Source organism: Panthera leo, chromosome A3 (assembly GCF_018350215.1).
Source record: "Panthera leo isolate Ple1 chromosome A3, P.leo_Ple1_pat1.1, whole genome shotgun sequence".
Classification (NCBI taxonomy): Eukaryota; Metazoa; Chordata; class Mammalia; order Carnivora; family Felidae; genus Panthera; species Panthera leo.
In genome coordinates, this window is record NC_056681.1 from 110578582 (window position 1) to 110598592 (window position 20011).

Sequence of the window (20011 nt, forward strand, 5' to 3'; positions counted from 1 at the left end):
CAAGGGTCAGTTCTACTTCCAGTTCAATCACAGGCACAGAGTAGTCTGGAGTCAAATACAAACTCCATTTCCTACAAGTCAGGAGGATATCAGGGTATTAAAACCCAGTATACTATTGTATCAGTTTCTTTTGCCATAACAAATTAGCACAATCTTGGGGACTTTAAAGAAAGTTTTTTTCTCTCAGTTCTGAAGGCCACAAGTTGGCAAGAGCCACACTTGTTCCCAGGCCTCTAGGAGAGATTTCGTTCCTTGCGTCTGCCAGCTTCTAGTGGCTGTCCACGTCCCTTGGCTGGTGGCTGAATCATCTGCTCTGTGTCTGCTTCTAAACTCCAGTGGCCTCTCTCCCAAGAATACTTGTGATGGCATTTAGGTCCTACCCAGATAACCTAGGATAAGCTCTTTTTTTTTCTTCAAGATCCTTAATCACATCTTTTGCCATATAAAGTAATATTCATTCTTTTGCCACGTAAGGTACTATTCACAGGTTCCAGAGGTTAGGACATCATATTCATTGGCTGGGGCTGCCAAAACAAAACATCACAAACTGGGGGGCTTAAAAAACAGAAATTTATTGTCTCACCATCCTGGAGGCTAGAAGCTCAAGGTAAAGGTATTGATAGGGTTGGTTTCTGCTAAGGCCTCTCCCCTTGGCTCGTAGACAGCTGCCTTCTCCTTGTGTCTTTACAAGTTCTTTCCTCTATGTACACCTGCCCATGGTGTCTCTTTGTGTGTCCAAATTTTCTCTTCTTAGAAGGATGCTAGTCAGATTGGCTCACCATTCAGTCCTCATTTTAACATAATTTCCTCCTTAAAGACCTTATCTCCAAATATAGTCACCTTCTGATGTACTGGGGTTAGGGCTTCAACTTATGAATTCTGGGGCAGGACAGAATTCAGTCCATACCAGACGTGAGCATATCTTTTGGGGGGGCACCATTCAGCCCACTACACATGTGTAACTTACAGTTGAAATGAGAAAGAAAAGTTAAATATAATCTACTATGCTCTATTCACCAATGCAGGCAAGTGTAATACATTTTAAGGGGGTAGTCTCATCAAAATGGTTAAAATTTCAGAGAAAAAGAACTCTATCAGGACTTGCTGACAATTAAGTAGAAAAATGACTTAAGTGGAATAGTCCTTTCTCAACGAGGCAAGATTAAATGTAATGCTAGCATATTGAAAAATCTCACGCTGATATTTATTTGGGAATATTTTTTAAAACTCTCCCTTTCATTTCTGGATTTATAGACAGACTTGTGAAGATCACAATAGAAAAGAATTCTCCCTTGGTTAAAGGAAAACATGTAATTTAAGTGGAGGCGTAATTTATACTATAGACTGCAATTGCCTGACTTTAATGAGAAAATAAAGTAAATTCCAATATACTTTCCTGGGAATCATTCCAGCTTTCAATAATCATCTGCAGTGGGATGCCAGGAAGTGGCTGTTCATAAGGAGATGGCCCAAAGTCCATATCTATAAACATAAATAGGTTGCTTTCTTGGTAACATCATCTTTGATTACAAGGAAAGTGAACTAATATTAATATATGTATTTTCAGAGATATATCATACACATGCCATGTACATGGTACCAGGGCATCTAAGGACATAAAAATTACAAATATAAAAAATCACACCAATATTATAGAACGTCCCTTGTCTTGTACTTTGCTTCAGAAAAATCTAAACTCCCTTGTTCCTTATTCCTGCTCCAGACCTCAAGCTCTTCTTCATAGCCTGCCCATGTAGAGTCCTTCCATTTCTAATCTGTATGGTTCTTCCACTTCCTTTCAGGTCTATGGACATAAGCTTGGGCTTCAAGTATAACACAAACTTCTCCAGCATATAGTGTTACAGAATTGACAATAATTTTTGAACATGTACTCGGGTGAATGGTGTTCCCCTTCTCCCCTTCAAGGAAAAATGTCTACCTGGAACTTCAGCCTTTGCAGATGTAATTAGTTGAATTAAGATGCAGCCATGTTGGAATAGGGTGAGTTAAAATCCATTGAGTTATGGCTTTATAGAGGCAGAGATGCAGGTGCATAGGAGAGAAGGCCATGTGAAGATGTGGCTGGAGTGATGGGTCTACAAGCCCAGGAATGCCAAGGTTGTCAGCAGCCTGAATCTTCAGGAGCTGGAAGATTCAGGAGGCATCCTTCCCTAGAGCCTTTGGAGAGACCATGGCCTTGCTGATGCCTTGATTTCAGACTTCCCGCCTCTGGAACTGTGAGACAATACATTTTTGTTTTAAGCCACTCAGTGGTAGTTTCTTACGGAAGCCCTGGAAAACAAATGCAGAACATGATAATGATCATTTGAATCTAGGCTGGAAGTTTATTCCAGATGAAATGTATTTGAGAAAGGAGCCTAAACATTATCTAGTTAAAATTATACCAAAGTATAAGCACTCTTTTCGCTGTGTGGTTACCCAGCACCACCCAGAGATGGGGAGTTGATTACCCTGTAAGGAAGAGCACTGAATTTGGGGGAAACTCTGTTAGAATTTCTGTTAGTGCCCTAACGTCTGCCTCCCAATACTTACTGGTTCTAGTTGTGTCCTCTAGTTAAAACTTTTCACCCCTTTTGTGATGTTGCTTAAAATATTTGCAGTCTTCAATTACCCCTTGATTGTTCTCTGCATCAGTCAGATGTTTTTCCTCCCCTGTGTACACCTCATTTTGGCAGATATACTTCTAAGGATCAAGTACACTTTTTCTGAGGAAGTTTGACTAGACCAGTGAAGCATGGAACTAATTTTTCCTATAATTTGGGCATAAAATTTTTTATCTTGAAGCCTAATGTGAAATTTGAGGTTTTTTACATGCACATTATATACTTGGTCAATTAATCTTTTATTATATAAGTAAGAGATGAAGAAATTTTTTCCTGTAAAAGTTTCACACCGTAGATAAGTATGTACAATAAAATACGAGAGAACTTTTTCTCACCCCTCCCTCCTAAACTCTCATCCCTAGAGATAAGCATTCAGTAATTTAGTATTTGTTTTTCTGCCTTATTTTATGTATTTAAATACATATTTATTAGTTTTTTCATGCTTTATTTATTGAGAGGGAAAGAGAGAGAGAGAGAGAGACAGAAAGAGACAGAGAGTGCAAGAAGGGGAGGGGCAGAGAGAGATGGAGACACAGAATCCCAAGCAGGCTCTAGGCTCTGAGCAGTCAGCACAGACCCCGACATGAGGCTTGAACTCATGAACTGTGACATCATGACCTGAGCTGAAGTCAGACACTTAACCAACTGAGCCACCCAGGCACCCTGTACTTAAATACATAGATACACACATACGTATGCATACATGTGTGTATCTCTCTCTCTATATATACATCTATTGTCTTATAAAAGAGCACTGCTTTGTTTGCTTTCTACATTCCAATTAGTTTCCTTATCCTTTGCTTCTTTAAATGGTTTGCCTTGAGCATTCTAAAGTTTTTATTTATTTATTTTGGGAGACAGAGCAGGAGCGAGGAAGGAGGGAGAAGGAGAGACAGATGGAGAGAGAAAGAGAGAATCCTAAGCAGGCTGACAACACAGGGGGCTCGATCCTACCAACAGTGAGATCATGACCTGAGCCAAAAAAACAAAAAAACAAAAAAAAAACAACAAAAAAAAACCCGAGTCGGACATACACTCACCAACTGAGCCACCTGGGCGCCCCTGCCTTCAGCTTTTTAAAATCCCATATACTGCCATTGGAGGTTTGGTACTAAGTTCATGATTTTGATACTGAATTGAAGACCTTTAAAATGTCATCTTTTTGTGTTTTTATTTTGTGTTAATCAAACACAAGTTAAATTTTAACTTGTACATCTAACATATTGGCTATCTCTTTCAGTTTTGTGCCTGTTCGAAATTGAAAAGCACACTTCTTACATTATTGTCAAGGCCACTGAAAAAAATCAGTCAGAATTAGACCAAGGGAAGTTATGCTATTAGAGACTTTAGGTAGCCTGCATCATTAATCAGTGTTACTAATGTACGATTATTCAAACAGAAGCAAATCCAGGTACCATAAGTTAGTTGTATCAACCGAAATTTTTGAGATAATGTGATTTTTTTTGGTTTTGTTTTGTTTTGTTTTGTTTTGTTTTGTTTCTGGGCTCTTGTCTCTGGGGTGGTGCAGAAAGAGAGGTGTTTATGTTATTCCTTCTCAAAATGGGAATGGACAATATGGACAAAAAACCCAACCACTCAAATACCACAACAAATTGTGAAACATCTAGTCAGTTTCACAAATCTTAACTGTAACTTGCTACAGTTAAATTAGGAAGAAGGCAAGTGCAAATGTATTAAAATTTTAGTTTATAGGGAATGGTTAAAAATTTGAAAAGCCATGCATGTCTCAATAACATAAAGAATATGGAAAATCTTTCTTAGTAGTAATGTCTAAAAATTTGCATCCTGAACCATTGGAGAAGGCAATTTTATACTTATTTGTTGGAGTGGCTTTTTTTTTTTTGAAGTGAGGTAAATGATATATTTATATGTTTGTTACCTGACCAATGAGCAGTTTCTCCACCCTAAGTTTTGCTGCCAAATTGATTTATTTGGTGATGGATAAGCTTTCTGTATCACTTGGGGTTCCTAGTTGGAAGCAGCAGAATCGATTCTGACAGGGAGATTTGCTGGGAGGTTATTAGTGGGGAGGGGAATGCTCATGAGAAGGGGGGCAGGTTGTAGGTAGGGGTGCTATCTAAAGAGTCAGAAGGCAGAGCACGCTGTCCACAACTAGAATGACTTGGGGAGAGAGCCCCTGATATCACCACTACAGCAGCCAGGAATGACCTCCCACTGTGCTTTATCTTTTGATCGCCTTCCGGATGGGCTGCAGTATGTGGAGAGTTGGCTTCTGATTGGCTGAGCTCATCTCACAAGCTTTGTCCCAGCTATACCTGGAAGAAGGATCTGTTCCTCTCCTCCTTCACAGTGGGAAGCAACCTGGCCATATTAATTTTCCAGCGTGGCAGTAACAAAGTACCACAGACTGGGTGGCCTGAATAACAGAAATGTATTTGCTCGCAGTTCTGGAGGCCAGAAGACCTACACCAGTGTGCCAACCGGGTTGGTTCCTTCTGGGGGCTGTGAGAGAAGCATCTCTGGCTTGTAGCTGGCCGTATTCTCCCTGTATCTTCACATCACCTTCCCTTTGTACGTGTCAGGGTCTAAACTTTCTCTTCCTACAAAGACACCAATCACATAGGGTTAGGGACCACCCTAGTGCTCTCATTTTAATTTACATCTTTAAAGACTATCTCCAAATATGATTACATTCTGAAGAACGAGGGGTTAGCACTTCATCATATGAATTTTGATAGTGGTGGTGGCCCATACTCCTGGTATTTCTTTTCCGTTGACCCAGTACAATGTGCAAGAGAGGAGACTCCCCTGGAATAAAGATTGGGATGCTCTTACAAAGAGGAGTTGATTCTGGACAGGTAATTACGAAGTTAAGCAATTTTTTTTAATGATAAGAAAATGCTATGTACAGAAAACTTGAAAATCTAAAAAACCCAACCACATTCAATGTTGGCAAAGGTAGAAGAAAATGAACATGTTCTCTGTGCTGGTGGAAATGCAGGCTTTTATCCACCTTCCCATCATTCTACTTTTATATACTGCAAAAATGGAGCTGTGCCACTTAAAGCTCTCTTCCAGAAGGAATTTGCCATTCATCCCCAAGGGGAGTGCAGTTAGATCATTTCCTGCTGTTATGCCTTCAGGATTCAGCTCTGCTTTGGAGCACCTTTTGGGCAGCCCCAATAACTGAGCATGGCAGGGGTACTAGGGCCTGGCCATTTCTGGCCAACACGGGCCTCCTGGAACAGGTAATCTTTGCTCTGGGAGCAGCTGTTCAGTTTGTCTGAGACTTGGTCAAATTCACATGGTGGTCTGAGCTCTGCCCACCCTCCCAGTCCTGCCTCCTCTTCCTGTCATCTCTCACAGACCTCATCCTGCCCCAAGCTTTCTGCACCCCTAATTTCATCTCTGTCTGCATCCCAGACGGTCCACTTCACATGCATATTTAGCAATAGTTTTGTTTTCTTGCTGTTCTTCTATGTCTTTGTTATTCCAGCCATGGGTTTGCAAACTGTTTTTTTTTTTTTCCATGCTGAAAACCCCATGGTTTTATTTTTATTTTGGGAGAGAAGGAGGGAGAGGGAGAGAAAAAGGGAGAGGGAGAGAAAAAGGGAGAGGGAGAGGGAGAGGGAGAGGGAGAGAAAGTGACTAGAAGAGGGGCAGAGAGAGAGCAAGCAAGAGAATCTTAAGGAGGCTCCATGCTCTGGACAGAGCCCCATGAATTGGGGCTCAATCCCACAACCCTGGGATCATGACCTGAGCCAAAATCATGAGTCAGACACTCAACTGACTGAGCCACCCAGGCACCCTGAAAACCTTGTGGTTTGAATGTAATATCATTTGTTTTCTCTTTTGCCATCTTACCCTTAGCAACAGCATGAAAATTTTATTGCATGCTTTTCTGAAATCAGTTGAATTATATTGTTGGTAATTTACTATCTTCAAGCCTTATTTTGAACTACTTAGTTCAGTGAGTCATTTAAGGTCCAGATGGAAACTAAGGGAGAGAGACAGAAACAGACAGACTGGGAGACAGAGAGATGTCTCCCTCTGGGTATTTGTACATTACAGCATACGACCGAGTGACTATTGGTGGCCATGGTCTGTGCTTTGAACTTAAGCGCTGAGGCAGGTCTGCAGTTAGAAAGAAGAATTGAGCAGATAAATCGAGAAAAACAGACTGGAATAGAGAAGACGTTTTCTGGTTTGCTATGAAATGGCCTGAGTCAGAAGGAAACCCTGGTCCCAGGTCTATTCCCTCTGGGTTTGGTGCAATTCCTTGGAAGCTTTCTAATGAATTCCCTTGATTTTGCATGTATTATATGTTTAAGTTGGGTTGCCATCATTTGCAACTCAGAAAAAGTTTTCACTATCACAGCACATAAGCACTTTGCATGACCATAGTAGGTGTTCAGAAGTTTTAACAAAATCTGTATCTTGTTATATTTTTTAAGTGAAGTTTTTTGTTTGTTTGTTCTATTTTACTGTTTGTTCCCAGTGATCCCAAAACCTCTTTTATTGTTTGAATTTATAGTCTCAAGCTGTATATAGATGGTAATGCTAAGCCCAGTCTTCTGCAACCTGTTGTCACTTCTAATATATTACTTAGAAAAAACAATAGCAGGGAGAGAGGGAGGGAGAGAGAAAGAGTGGGCAACCTTACTATTGGACTAAAGGAAAGACTTTCCTCTTCATTAAAGAATCAGATTTTAGGGGGTACCTGGGTGGCTCAGTCGGTTAAGTGTCTCACTCTTGATCTCAGCTCAGGTTTTGATCTTAAGGTCGTGATTTCAAGCCTCATGTTGGGCTCCATGCTGGGTGTGGTGCCTACTTAAAAAAAATCAGATTTTAGATAAAGGATTTTTGTTTATATGAGGAGTCCAATTCCCAGTTCCTGTAGCAGGGCAAGGTTTTAGGCTTACAGTGGGCAGGGGAACTAGACAGAAACGCCTTCCTTGATTGAGCACTAAATCTGAACATACACTAGCAGAGAAATTGTCACCGGAGTTTGAATCACCTGAAGAGGAGGATGGGATCTTTTATTTAGATGAGATTCTTTAGATCACCAGGAACGTGGGTTTCCTCCATAGGTATCCCAAAATGGGCCATAATATTTCACAAAGAGTGCTGGAGTCAAAAATTCACACGGCTTAGAATTGATAGACATGGATGAGTCCCTTCTTACAATGATCTGATTATCCAAATCTACTGAGTAAACCTAGGCCCCTAAGGATGGACCTGCTTAGTTTGACCTCAGACACCATAAGAGCAACTTCCGTGCTAGGAAGGAATCCAGAGTGTTCTTCCTTCCCTAGCCCATATCATACTGGATTTTCTCCTCACTGAGAGACAAGATTGATTTTTGCCCTACTTTTTCCAGGTGTCTCTTACTCCTATGCTAACCTAGAGCCTTCACGTTGGTCCCCCAAGGGCAGGCCTCAGCCTGCATCTGGACTAAAGGATTGACTGGAAATCCATGCTCTGACCATATGTCTTGGAGTCACCTTCCAAGTTCTCTGGGATGATTCCTCTTCTTGGCAGCAATGTCTTATCTCTTTTAATCTTGTCGCTCTCTGGAACAGGGCACTGGGGTCCTGACACTTGTTCTCCTAATCATGTTGCTGCCATTTGGAAATGAGTGAGCTCTGCTTTTCTGTCTTTTTCAGCTGTTGGTATTAATGATTCCAGACATCTTCTCTGATCCTGGAATCTGTGGCTGGAAAATGTAAAACTACAGAGACTACAAGCCAGTGGTGTTTTCCAAATGTGTGTGCAGACTATATTTCATCTATTAATTCATGATGATGGTGCCCACAAGGGCCAGAAGGATCATCACATTATCTCCAAACCCTTTTAACAGCTGACAAAAACCAGATTCTACAAGTAACAGAAAGGGTAGAGTTTTTCATACATAGCCTATGCAGCTCATACTCAAGGGGCCATGAGATTTCTGATGGTGTTATCTCTCAGCTATTATACTGAAGCTACATGGTTAATCCTGTCACTTGGGCATCAATAGAAAAACGTACCCTGGACTCTTAAGTGTAATGTCTAAGACAAGATAGTTATAAGCAAATCTTACTAATTCTTGATTACCTGTTAATGGAAGAAAACGAGTACATAGGCTTATTTTGAAAAAAAAAAAAAAAGTGAATAATGCATCATCCTGCACTGCCAATAGCTCACACAAACAATGGGAAACACTGGGCTTTGGTCTTTCCCCCGGCTTTCGGTTCTAGTTCTGACCCTTCCTGATTGCTTCACTTACCTCCACTAAACCGGCAATAGTCATACCGATTTCATAAGGTTTTTTTCTGGAATTCAATGTGATAATACCTATAATTTTTAACATACTTATGTTTATAGATTACGTTATAAATCCAAATATCTATAAAGCATAATGTTTGGTGCCTCCTACAGGCTAATTTATTCATACAAACTTTTGGGCACCTTCTATAAATAGGTCTTAAGTGCTGGGGATAAGAGGACAGATAAGTCAAAGTTCTTACCTTCAAGAAGGATGCAGTCCCATTGAAGTGACAGGTCTATAAACAGACATTTTGAATGCAGTGTGATAAGGACAATTACACAGAGAGGCATACAGAAGTATAGAAACAGAGGAGAGACAAGTAATAAGCTGGAGCTGGAGGTGGGATAAGGGAAGGCTCTGGGAATAGATGCCTGAGCTAAGAATGAACCAGAAAACAATGAATAAAGACATGTAATGCATACATTTTCGAGATAACGTGACATTCAATATACGTGAGTTTTCTTTGCTTTTTCTTTTCTTTAATTCACATTGCATCACCAACATTTTTCATATTTTTGGTCAGTTATTGGTAATTCCAGGACTCAGTCTGTTGGTATTAGGGAAGGAGGAACCAAATTTATGGACCATCGTGGGTTTATAATTGCAAACTAAAATTCCGCAGGTTGGTCTTTAAAAGATTGACCACTAAAAGACTAAGAAGAAAAAATAAGACTAGAAAGACATTAAAACCGGGAAATATCAGGTGTTATAAAATTAGATGCTGAGAAGTATAAACTGGAGGGAAAATTAAGGCAGTAAATATTACTGGTGTGTCCACATGTTTTAAATCTTGCTTTCCTGAGGTGGGAGCTGCCTAGCAACAGAGCCTCCCTGAGGCCCCACTCGCCACAGCTGGTCAGCCTTCAGGGTCTGGAGTTGCTGAGATCAGGGGTTATAGCTTAGGAAGGCCCCAGTTAGAGAAGTTTAGGGGTCAGGATACTAAGTCTCTGAAAGTCCTGGGACAGCAGGACCCAGAGGACTCAAGGCAGAGCTCTGGGATTTAGTTAATAACATTCAGCTTTGTTGCCAGTTAAATAGATTTTTGTGAACTGGCTTTGGAGCTTTACCATCCTTTATATACTTTTACTCTTGGGTCAATTTATGTGAACTACCAATGAGGCACACAGAATGCAATCCAACCATAAGATAAACTTAACCACATCTTCTTCAGGTCATGAATTGAATCTGTGGAAATGTGGCATCTGTACCTAAAATGCATGAGAGCCTCTTAACGATTGTTTATTCACTTTTGTGCCTTGTTGCTAGACATTTCCTGAGTATAGCATCTTTCAAATCCTTTCAATGCCTTTTCAATTAACAATTTGGTTATATAACAAATCAAGAAGCGTTTCTATCTCGGGTACTTTGCAGAAGAGGTTTATCAAGTGAAGTTCTGAATTTCAAGACGCTCACGCTGTAATCTCTTTCCAAGAACAAACCAACACTTGGGCCAGGCCTTCAGGAAATCCAAACATCTGGATTAAAAAAAAAATGGCAGAACAGTCAATCATCCCATTTTGTCAATGTGATGCCAAAGACCTAGATTATTGGAAAGGTTTCCAGCCAGATGTTATACAGTCTGTGGACGTATCTAGAATCAGGACTACAAACACAGACCAAAGAATAAAATGCATCAACAGTTTTGCATTTCAGTCCACTGTGTGCATATTTGTTTCTTTAGTTGGTACAAGGAGAAAAGAAGTTCAGACTTTGTGGAGATGGTGGAGGTTTTCTCCTGTAAGATAATCATTAGAGAATTAGAAAGGAATATTTAGATAGTGTGTTGGGAATACACTAGGTGCTAGCAGAAAGTTACACAGAATTTTGTCTGACTCTGCAGTATAGACTACTTATTTGGGATGGTGCAAACTGAGAAACAGTCGTTTTGGGTAAAACAAATGGAATTTTTTGTATTTTTCCCCTTATAAGAGCTCTTTTTTGAGTTTTAAAATAAACTTGTGTTACTTTCATAGTAAAGAAAAATAATTTTAAGTGCTCCTATTTATTGATCACTTTCTGAGTGGCTTGCTCTAGTCTAAAGAATTTTCCTGTACTAAATCCAATAAAGTAGGTGCTGTTGCTATCCTTCTTTTGAAGATTAGAAAATAAGCTTTGAGAAGTTCCACACTTGACTCAAGCCTTCCCAACCTGTAAGCAGCAGAGTTGGGTTTGAGGTCAGGCAGTTCGTCTCCAGAACCTGCCACCTGCCTTATTCCCTCAGCTGGGCTCTGTGTGGCAGCCCTACCCTGGGGACCTGCAGCAAATCCAAACAGGTCAACAAGGTCTTCAATAAAACAACCCTGGTGGGGCACCTGAGTGGCTCAGTAGGTCAGTAGGTTAAGTGTCCGACTTCAGTTCAGGTCATGATCTCACAGTCCATGAGTTTGAGCCCTGAGTCGGGCTCTGTACTGACAGCTCAGAGCCTGGAGCCTGCTTCCGATTCTGTGTCTCCCTCTCTCTCTGTCCCTCCCCTGCTCATGTTCTGTCTTTCTCTGTCTCAAAAATAAATAAAAACATCAAGAAAATTAAAAAAAAAAAAACACACTGGTGACAGTAATAGCCATAATAATAATGATTAACAAATACTGAGGACCTAATATGTTGTCGTGATTTTATTTTTATTTCTACTTTTCAAAACTCTTGTTACGTTTATACATCGGGCGGATAAGGAGCCTTCAATGTGGAGAGACTGGGCAATGGCCAAGATCACCAGGCTCTTAAGTGGTGGAGCCAGCAGTGACCAGGTGGGTAAAATAAAGGGAAACAAATATGCTTTTCATTGTGTCAGACTGAAAATCACTAAAGTAATATTTCTCCTTCTAAAATTAAATAGAATATTCTATATTAACTTATCAAATTGCAAGACTACTTTATGCAGTTTGAATAAAAGTGAAGTGTCTCATTGGTGAGGAAAAATGGAATGTTTCAATGGGAAAAACACTGGATAAAGAATATATACAAAGGATGTATGAAAAGTAATAAGGAGGGATAGTCAATTATGGCAAATATTTCATTCCAATATAATATGGTAAAATTGATTCAAAGGAAATTGATAAGAATAAAATAAATTTAAATTTGAGACGTTAATCTTTAAACACTGTGGTTTTCAAAGTAATGCCAACTAAATCATTTGCTACTGATGTCAGAAAACTCAGGTATTTGGGGAAAATGTCATTTAAAAATTATGCTGCTACCACATACTGGTTATGAATTATTCAATACATGTGTGGGGGTGATATTGTTTACAGCACATTTCCTGCCAACTTCTGTTTTTCACTAAATTTTTTGTTAAACTTGAGGCAGCTTCATAATGTAATTGGTAATAGAAACAGATGGCACTTTTTCTGACCCTTTATTTTAGCTTCTAGGCATTTGCAATCAGTTATATGTAAGATATAGGGACAGACAACATGCATTAAAATTAGCCCCATCTTTTTTAGCTGCCAAAGAGTAGATTTGGTCATAAAATTTGGGAGTGAAGAACCTCAATCATCTAGTCTGAGTCTCAGATTTTATAGGTAAGAAAATGCTTGAGGTAAGATGACCAGCTCAAGGTCACATAGGACGTAAAAGGAATCAGATCTCAGCCACTTGACTTAGTGTCAGAGATTCTTTGCCCCCACTCTCTACGTTTTCCATTTGGAGAGATTAGAATATTTATATATTATGTACAGTTAGGAAACATTTTAAGCATCCTGAAAATAAACAAGATTAATATAACTCTGGAGTACTTTCTTACCCAGTTTATCAAAACTTAAAACATTGCCATCACCTTAGCCATGGATTCATTTGTAACTCTTTGATTTTTTAATTTTTTTAATGTTTATTTATTTTTGAGACAGAGAGAGACAGAGCACGAGCAGGGGAGGGGCAGAGAGAGAGGGAGACACAGAATCCGAAGCAGGCTCCAGGCTCTGAGCTGTCAGCATAGAGCCCAACTAGGGGTGTGAACCCACAAACCACGAGATCATGACCTGAGCCGAAGTTAGACGCTTAACCAACTGAGCCACCCAGTCGTCCCCTCATAGTTACACGAATACTCTCAATACCCTGAAAATAATAATAATAATAATATAATTAATAATAATAATGATAATAGTATTATCAATAAGAGTAATAAGTTCCATCATTGTTCTGCTTATTTTATGACAGGTATTTATTTGTGTGCATTGTATTATTTTATATAAAATTGCATTTTGTTACTGCGCTAGAGTTCAACTCATTTTCTTCTAGACAAAATTATTTCTTTTTTGTTATTATTCTTTTCAACTGAAATAGGAGTGCATCATAGAGGCCTATTTTTTCCTGTTGGGCCACAAGGCCTCTGATAGCCTAAATAGTTTCTTTGTATGAAAAAAAGCCAGATACTTTGTTTTGGGGGAGGACATGGCCTCCTGTCAGCCCCACAACTTCAAGAACAGAACTGGTACCGGATTTCAGTCCTTACTTGTTTCTTTAATTGGGAATTCTTGTTTAGGGCCAACCATTGATTTACTGTGGCTGTTCTGATGGCCAGAAAGAGAGGACTCTCAAATCTTGGGAGTGAATCAGATCAAGACATGGCCAATCTAAAATGAGGAATATTGTGAGAACATTTGAATTTGGTTTTGGATGGGTTTATTGAACTTATGCTCGAATATCGGTTACACCCAATGATGTTCTGAAAATTCACATCAAAGAGAATAAGGAAATCATGCTGTGAATGAAGGCTGGGCTGAGGAGAAGCTGGGAGCTTTTCCAGGTTTTTCTCCCAGAAATCAAACCTTCCTTGGAACAGATCCTAAATTGAAATGATTGGATTTCAAAGCACATTCCTCTTGAGAATGAGATGGACTGAAAGCTAAAGCAACCAGGTGGAAGGAGTGTGATATGAAGTATAACCCAAAAGCCTTACCTGCCTCCAATTATTTCTACATCATCTCCCTCCCTGATCTGAATTTCTCCCACAGAGTAAAATAAAGATGGCGACTCTGTCATCCTCACTTACTGTATCCCCAGCTTTACGTTTCACCCATGTGTGCTTCTCACCTCTCCCCAAAACAGATAGAGATCTTTCACATTTCAGGTTCTTTGTTCATGCCACTTATTTCCTGGCCCGGAATTCCCTTGTCTTCCTCTACCTAGAAAGCTTCGACTACAGCCCAGTTTCAGGAAACACAACTCAGGAATAAGGTCGTTACAAATAAGTGCAAATCTGGAGAGATGAACAAAACTACCTATTTAGACTATTCAGATTTGGACAGGAGCTCAAAACTCTAAACTCAAAAAAGGTCTGGTATATCGTGTGTTCTCAAGAAATATTAGTGGAATGAGTGAAGTAGATAGATAATGTGCACGTGTAAGAGTCTTGATAATTTTTGTTGGACTATAATGTCTTCTTCGGCAAGCTTCGATCTACAGTCAGGTCCTATTATATAACTCCACCCATGAGCTTTTGAGATGCTGTGTGCAGCACTTTACCTGAAGCGAGACACATTGACCAGTGGAATCACAGATTATATATGTCACCAGGGGACTGGTGTGCCTGAGATGAGCCCTAGGCACTTATATACTTGACATATATTTCCTTACTCCTGTTGTGCTCATTTACTCCAGGGTCTTGCCCTCAGTCTTCTTTCTTGCTTTGGCATTCTAGCTCCTGACTGGAATTTGGAGCCTGCCTTGAGTCCTAGTACACTTAGCTAGAGCCTGGACCCACTTGGTTGTGTCTTGCTCTGGTCAGGGGGTGCAGATCATGGTCCTCTTCTATCTATCAATTAGCTAAAGTTTCTGCTTCCACAGACTAGCACTGGGAATTGAGATGCTCCTGCTCTCTGACAGGGAACATTCCTGTCCCGAACCACGGTTCAGTAGTCAAGGGCACAGACCCTGGAATCAGACGGACCTGCATGGGAATCTAGCTCCATTATATTTAAGTTTTGTCAAGGTTTTCAACATCTCATTTGTAAATTGGAGCTAACAATAAGTCTTCAAATTGTAAGGGTTAAATAATGTAGAAAACACTCAATATGGTGTACACAGAGTGATTAATATCTCCTTGACTTCTAAGGTTAAGAACACTGGGCCAAAGCCAGCTGAACATTGGCTACTGGGATGGATATTGGCCTACTTGGATTCTGGTTATTGACCTTTAGAAGTCAGACCTACTGTGAAGTAAGCAATTCTCCTTGCAGTCTATCTTCTTTTTTTGTTTCTCTGTTACCTAGCCAGATTCTAACAAGGAAGGGATGGGAGGAGCACAGAAGCATCTATTTGTCTCATAATTTACCTTGGCCTTGGTAAGACAAAAAAGATTGATTATTTTAGAACACAGTAATTAAGTAGGCAGAATACAACCTGCCAATAATATCAACAAAACAATTCATTAAGCATAGTTGGTGCTATTGGTTAATAAACTGACTTTAAACAAAAGTTTGCCATGGGCAAGCCAACATTTTGCATAATTCATCTAAAGATGAGGGAGAGGTGACTTTATTTTTTAAGAGTGTCTAGATATTACTCATTAATGAGCGTGGAATAAATATTTTAGGAAATGAATCAGGATATTTCTCTAGAAACAGTTACCTTTAAAAATGATACTCAAATTCTGAGGAAATTGTACTTGTGTTCAACACATTTCATTGTCTTATTTCAGTGATGTGGTAAAACAACCACAGCTTTTGGAGTCAGAAAGATATGGTTTTCAATTCTTCTCCAATATAAACTAAATATCACTGAACCTTAGTTTTCTCTTAGGTGAAATAGCTTTAGTTTTCTCCATTTTTCAAGATGCCTGTACAGATTAAATATGATAATGTGTTCTAGTGATTTGTGTCACACCAAGTCCAATTTCTACCCTTATCTTTGCCTTCCAAACCCATATGGAAGGCATATTTATATTAAATACACTTAGTGAAATCACATACCTCCTTATGTGAAAGCTATTCTGCATTTATCCCCTCATCCAAGAAACATTCATGTGCTGCAATATTCTAGGATAGGGCTTGCTGACTCTCTGATCCTTTTTACTTTGGGGCAGTGCAATTCAAGTTTGGGATGGTGAGCCAGGGGAGGATAAAGGCAGTAAAGTGATCGAATTCATTGACTTGAATAAATGGGAGGAGGGTCACTGAGCATGTATTATTATAAGCGAAGTTGGTACCATTCCACAAATAATTATTGGGTGCCTAGTACAAGTAAGCCACTGTTCTAAGTGCTGAGGATACCACAGTGAACAAAACAGGTCAAGTTCCTGGTCTCAAGGAGCTTAAGTGCTAGCGAGGGGATACAGAAAATAGGTAACTCAAAATGTACAGTGCTATTGACAGTGGTCCTGATGTTAACAAAAATAAGGCAGGGGCGCCTGGGTGGCTCAGTCGGTTGAGCATCCGATTTCGGCTCAGGTCATGATCTCACGGTCTGTGAGTTTGAGCCCCGCGTTGGGCTCTGTGCGGACAGCTCAGAGCCTGGAGCCTGTTTCAGATTCTGTGTCTCCCTATCTCTCTGCCCCTCCCCCGCTCATGCTCTGTCTCTCTCTGTCTCAAAAATAAACGTTAAAAAAAATTAAAAAAAAAGAAAAAGAAAAATAAGGCAGAATAAGAGGGACATGAAGGGCTGCAGTGGGTGTGGGGTTTCTATAGTATATAGGGTGGCCAGAGAAGGACTCTGATGAGATGATGTTTGGGCAGGAATGTGGAGGGAGTGAAAAAGAGTTTGGAGATACCTAGCCTAAGAGTGTCCCATGCAGAGAAATAATAAGTTGCAAAGTCTCTTGAGAAAGGAGGTGAAGAGGGACTAGTTAAGGAATATCAAGAAGGTGGGTGTGATGGGAGCAAGAATAAGCCCTTAAAAGGAGATCAGAGAAAGGAAGCATGAGTAAGCTGTTGTTCCCAGCAGGGCAGTTTGTAAATGTGTGGGCATATTTTCAATTGTCAGAATGAATGGGATGTGGTACTGTTATAGAATGGGTGGAGATCAGAGATGGTAGGTGTATTGCAATCGGTGGAATGGTCCTACACAGTGAAGAATTGTCCTACATCTTGTCCAACTTGCAAATATCTGAATGGGTGTTTCTATACTATAGGGCTGATGCATATCATTGTGCAGCTTGTGGACTGTGGGGTTTTTGGAAGCACCACTGACTTAGATCGGTTGGGTGTGGCACAGTCCCACAGGACTGTGTTGTGCAAGGTCTGTACAGCTGTAAGTGGCAGGCTTGCACACAGGTAAACAATTGTTTACAGTCTTCTGAGTCTGCCCCTAACTCCTTTTTACATACAAACAAAAAGTTTATATTTTGCATCCTTATATAATTCCTGAATTTCTTAGGAATGCAACTATGATGAAGGTAAGATAAACTTTTTCTTTTTTTCAAAAAAAAAAAAAAAACCTTTACCAAGGGTTGTTCACTATTGTATCAGTCAGGTTTCAATCAGGAGAGTGAAATCATATGGTAATTTAAACAGGACAAAATTAACATAAAGTATTATTAACTATAACATGGAATTAGAATGAAGGATTGGTTAGTAAGAGCAGAATTCTAAGAAATATATGAATATAATTATCAACACTACCCCTAATTCAGAGAGAACATACAAGGAAGAACCACCCACTCTGGGGTGGGAGAATGCTAAGAGTCAGTAATTGTTGGAACAACACAATCGTGGCTCGTTGGATGGTAAGAAGTTGCTGTGGTTTTGCACTGGCAGAACTTGCTGGAAATCCCAACTTTGGAACTTGATACGAAAATCAGGTGCTGGGGAAAGCCTTTCAATAGGAATGTCTCTCTTAGACATTCTGCTATGAAGCTGAATAAGAGGTATGCCGGAGGAACTGTTGTCTGCTGGATGCTGCTGACTGCTGTTCATTGCAGGAGCGAGCAGAAGCCCTGGGGGAGGAAATCTATCATAGCATCCTTCAGAATCACTTTGTCTAAGAAGGGAGAATATGTAACCCAATCTCTTCTCCTCCCACCCTCCTATCTACTGCAAGTGTCTCCTATTGACCAAACCCAGTTGGAAACCAGGTGGCTAGTGAGTTTGGGTCATTCTGACCATAGGAGTCAGCTTCCTGAGACGGAGACCAGAGCAAAGAAAGACCTATCATGGATTTGAATTGGAAGCAAATGAACAATATAGAATTGGGTCAATTAATTCTTTAAAAAAAAGACAATTGCTTCAAAGCCCTCTGTTTGTTTTGTTATTGCATTTGAGATAATCCAACAATGAGGCTGATTTATTCTAGAAGACATTTTTGAGAGGTAGTCTCTCTGATCTCAAGAAGTCATAAAGAGGACACAATGGGCTGCCAGGTCAAAGGAACTCTGCCATGCTTCTTTCCTGGGCTGCCTCACACTTTCTGGCTCCCAGAGGCTGCGCTATCTGCCTCTCCCCTCATTACCCTGGAACTTGCATTGGGGTACCTTTAACTGGGACCTTTAATATCAGGGAACTCTCCAGGTTTTAACATTCTTCCATCCACTTCATCAAAACTTTGCATTGTTCTCATGTAGAAATGCACTGATTTGAAGAAGACTCCCAACAAACCACTCATGTCTACGGGAAATGATCTTTCTTTCCTAAATGTCACAAATGTCTTTAAGTGTTTCAAGACTTATCACTTGAAAGTGGGATTAGAACTATTCTATATTCCAGCCAACTCCAGGGATGGAAGGGGACCAATGAGTGGTAACCATGCAGAGAATCACCTGTGCTTATACCAATCTGAAGCTCTCCATGTGTGCAAAGATGGAAAAGGCTATCTTGAGAGACAGTGAGGTTCCCCCTCACCAGGAGTGTCTGATCATCAACTTTGGAGGGAGACTGTAGAGCAGATTTAAGTTTGGGGAGTGTGGTTGGCCCTATTATCTTTTTTCAGATCCCCACCAATGCCTGTCCTCCTGGGTCAATGGGACTGAGAGCTGACAGTGGAATTCGCACTCATCATGGACCAACACTGCAGCTTTGCCACAGTGCCTCCCGCCATCTAACCCTGCCCATTCCCAACACCGTCATCTTCTGTCATATTCTCTCGGGTGTTGTATCAGTTTCCCATTGCTATGGGAACAAATTACCACAAACTTACTGGCTTGAAACAACACAATTTTGTTATGGAGCTCAGAAGTCTGAATTGCTCTGATTGTATTAAAATCAAGGCTTTGTTCTTTCTGGAGGCTCGGCTAGAGACTATTTCCTTATCTTTTCCAGCTCCTAGAGGCCACCTGCATTCCTTGGCTGGTAGCCCCTCCCTGGATCTTCAAAGCCAAATTCTCTTTTTCCTCTGACTCACACTCCTGTCTCCCTCTTATAAGGGCCCTTGTGATAAAACATTGGGTCTACCTGGATAAATCATGATAGTTTCCCCATCCCAAGATCCTTACCTTAATCATCTCTGCAAAGTTCCTTTCACCACATGAGAGAGCATATTCTTAGAATATTGTGATTAGGACATGGACATCTTTGGGGGACCATTGACTTGCCTACCACAGAAATTGACACTTGAAATTCATACCCAGGTCAAGGAGAGGAGTGGGGGTGGGCGTGAGAACATTGAGATGTAGCCACATGTCCACCGAACAGTGAACTGTTCAGACACGCTATCATTTCAGACCACCCCCGACCCATAGCCATGATACATCCTAACAAAGCAAACATGTTGGTAGTCACGAGTGCCGCTCATGAAATAACTTTTAGTCCTCCTTTGGGGCCCATGGAAGGGTTGTATCTCTCTGCCCCCTTAGATTTTGATGTGACCACATGACTTGCTATGACCAATGAAATGATAATGGAATAACGAATGTCACTTTCAGGCCAAAGTTTAAAGGCTGGTGTGTGATTTGCCACATCCTCATTTCTCTGCCAGAGCAAACATGGCTGCGCGCAGATGAAATCTTCCTCGGTCTGGGTTCCTGACAGAGAATTAATAGAGTAGAGCCCTCCAGCTGATCCCCTAATGGACATACAGCCTGAGTGAGAAATGAACTTTTGAGCTACTCAGATTTGGGGGTGATTTTTACTGCAGCATAACCTAGCTTGCCCTGACAAAGGTATTCTTCATAACAAACCAAGTTAGGGCTTACTCCCTGTCCTGAGTCTCCTAACCAGGGTGCTGGAGGACC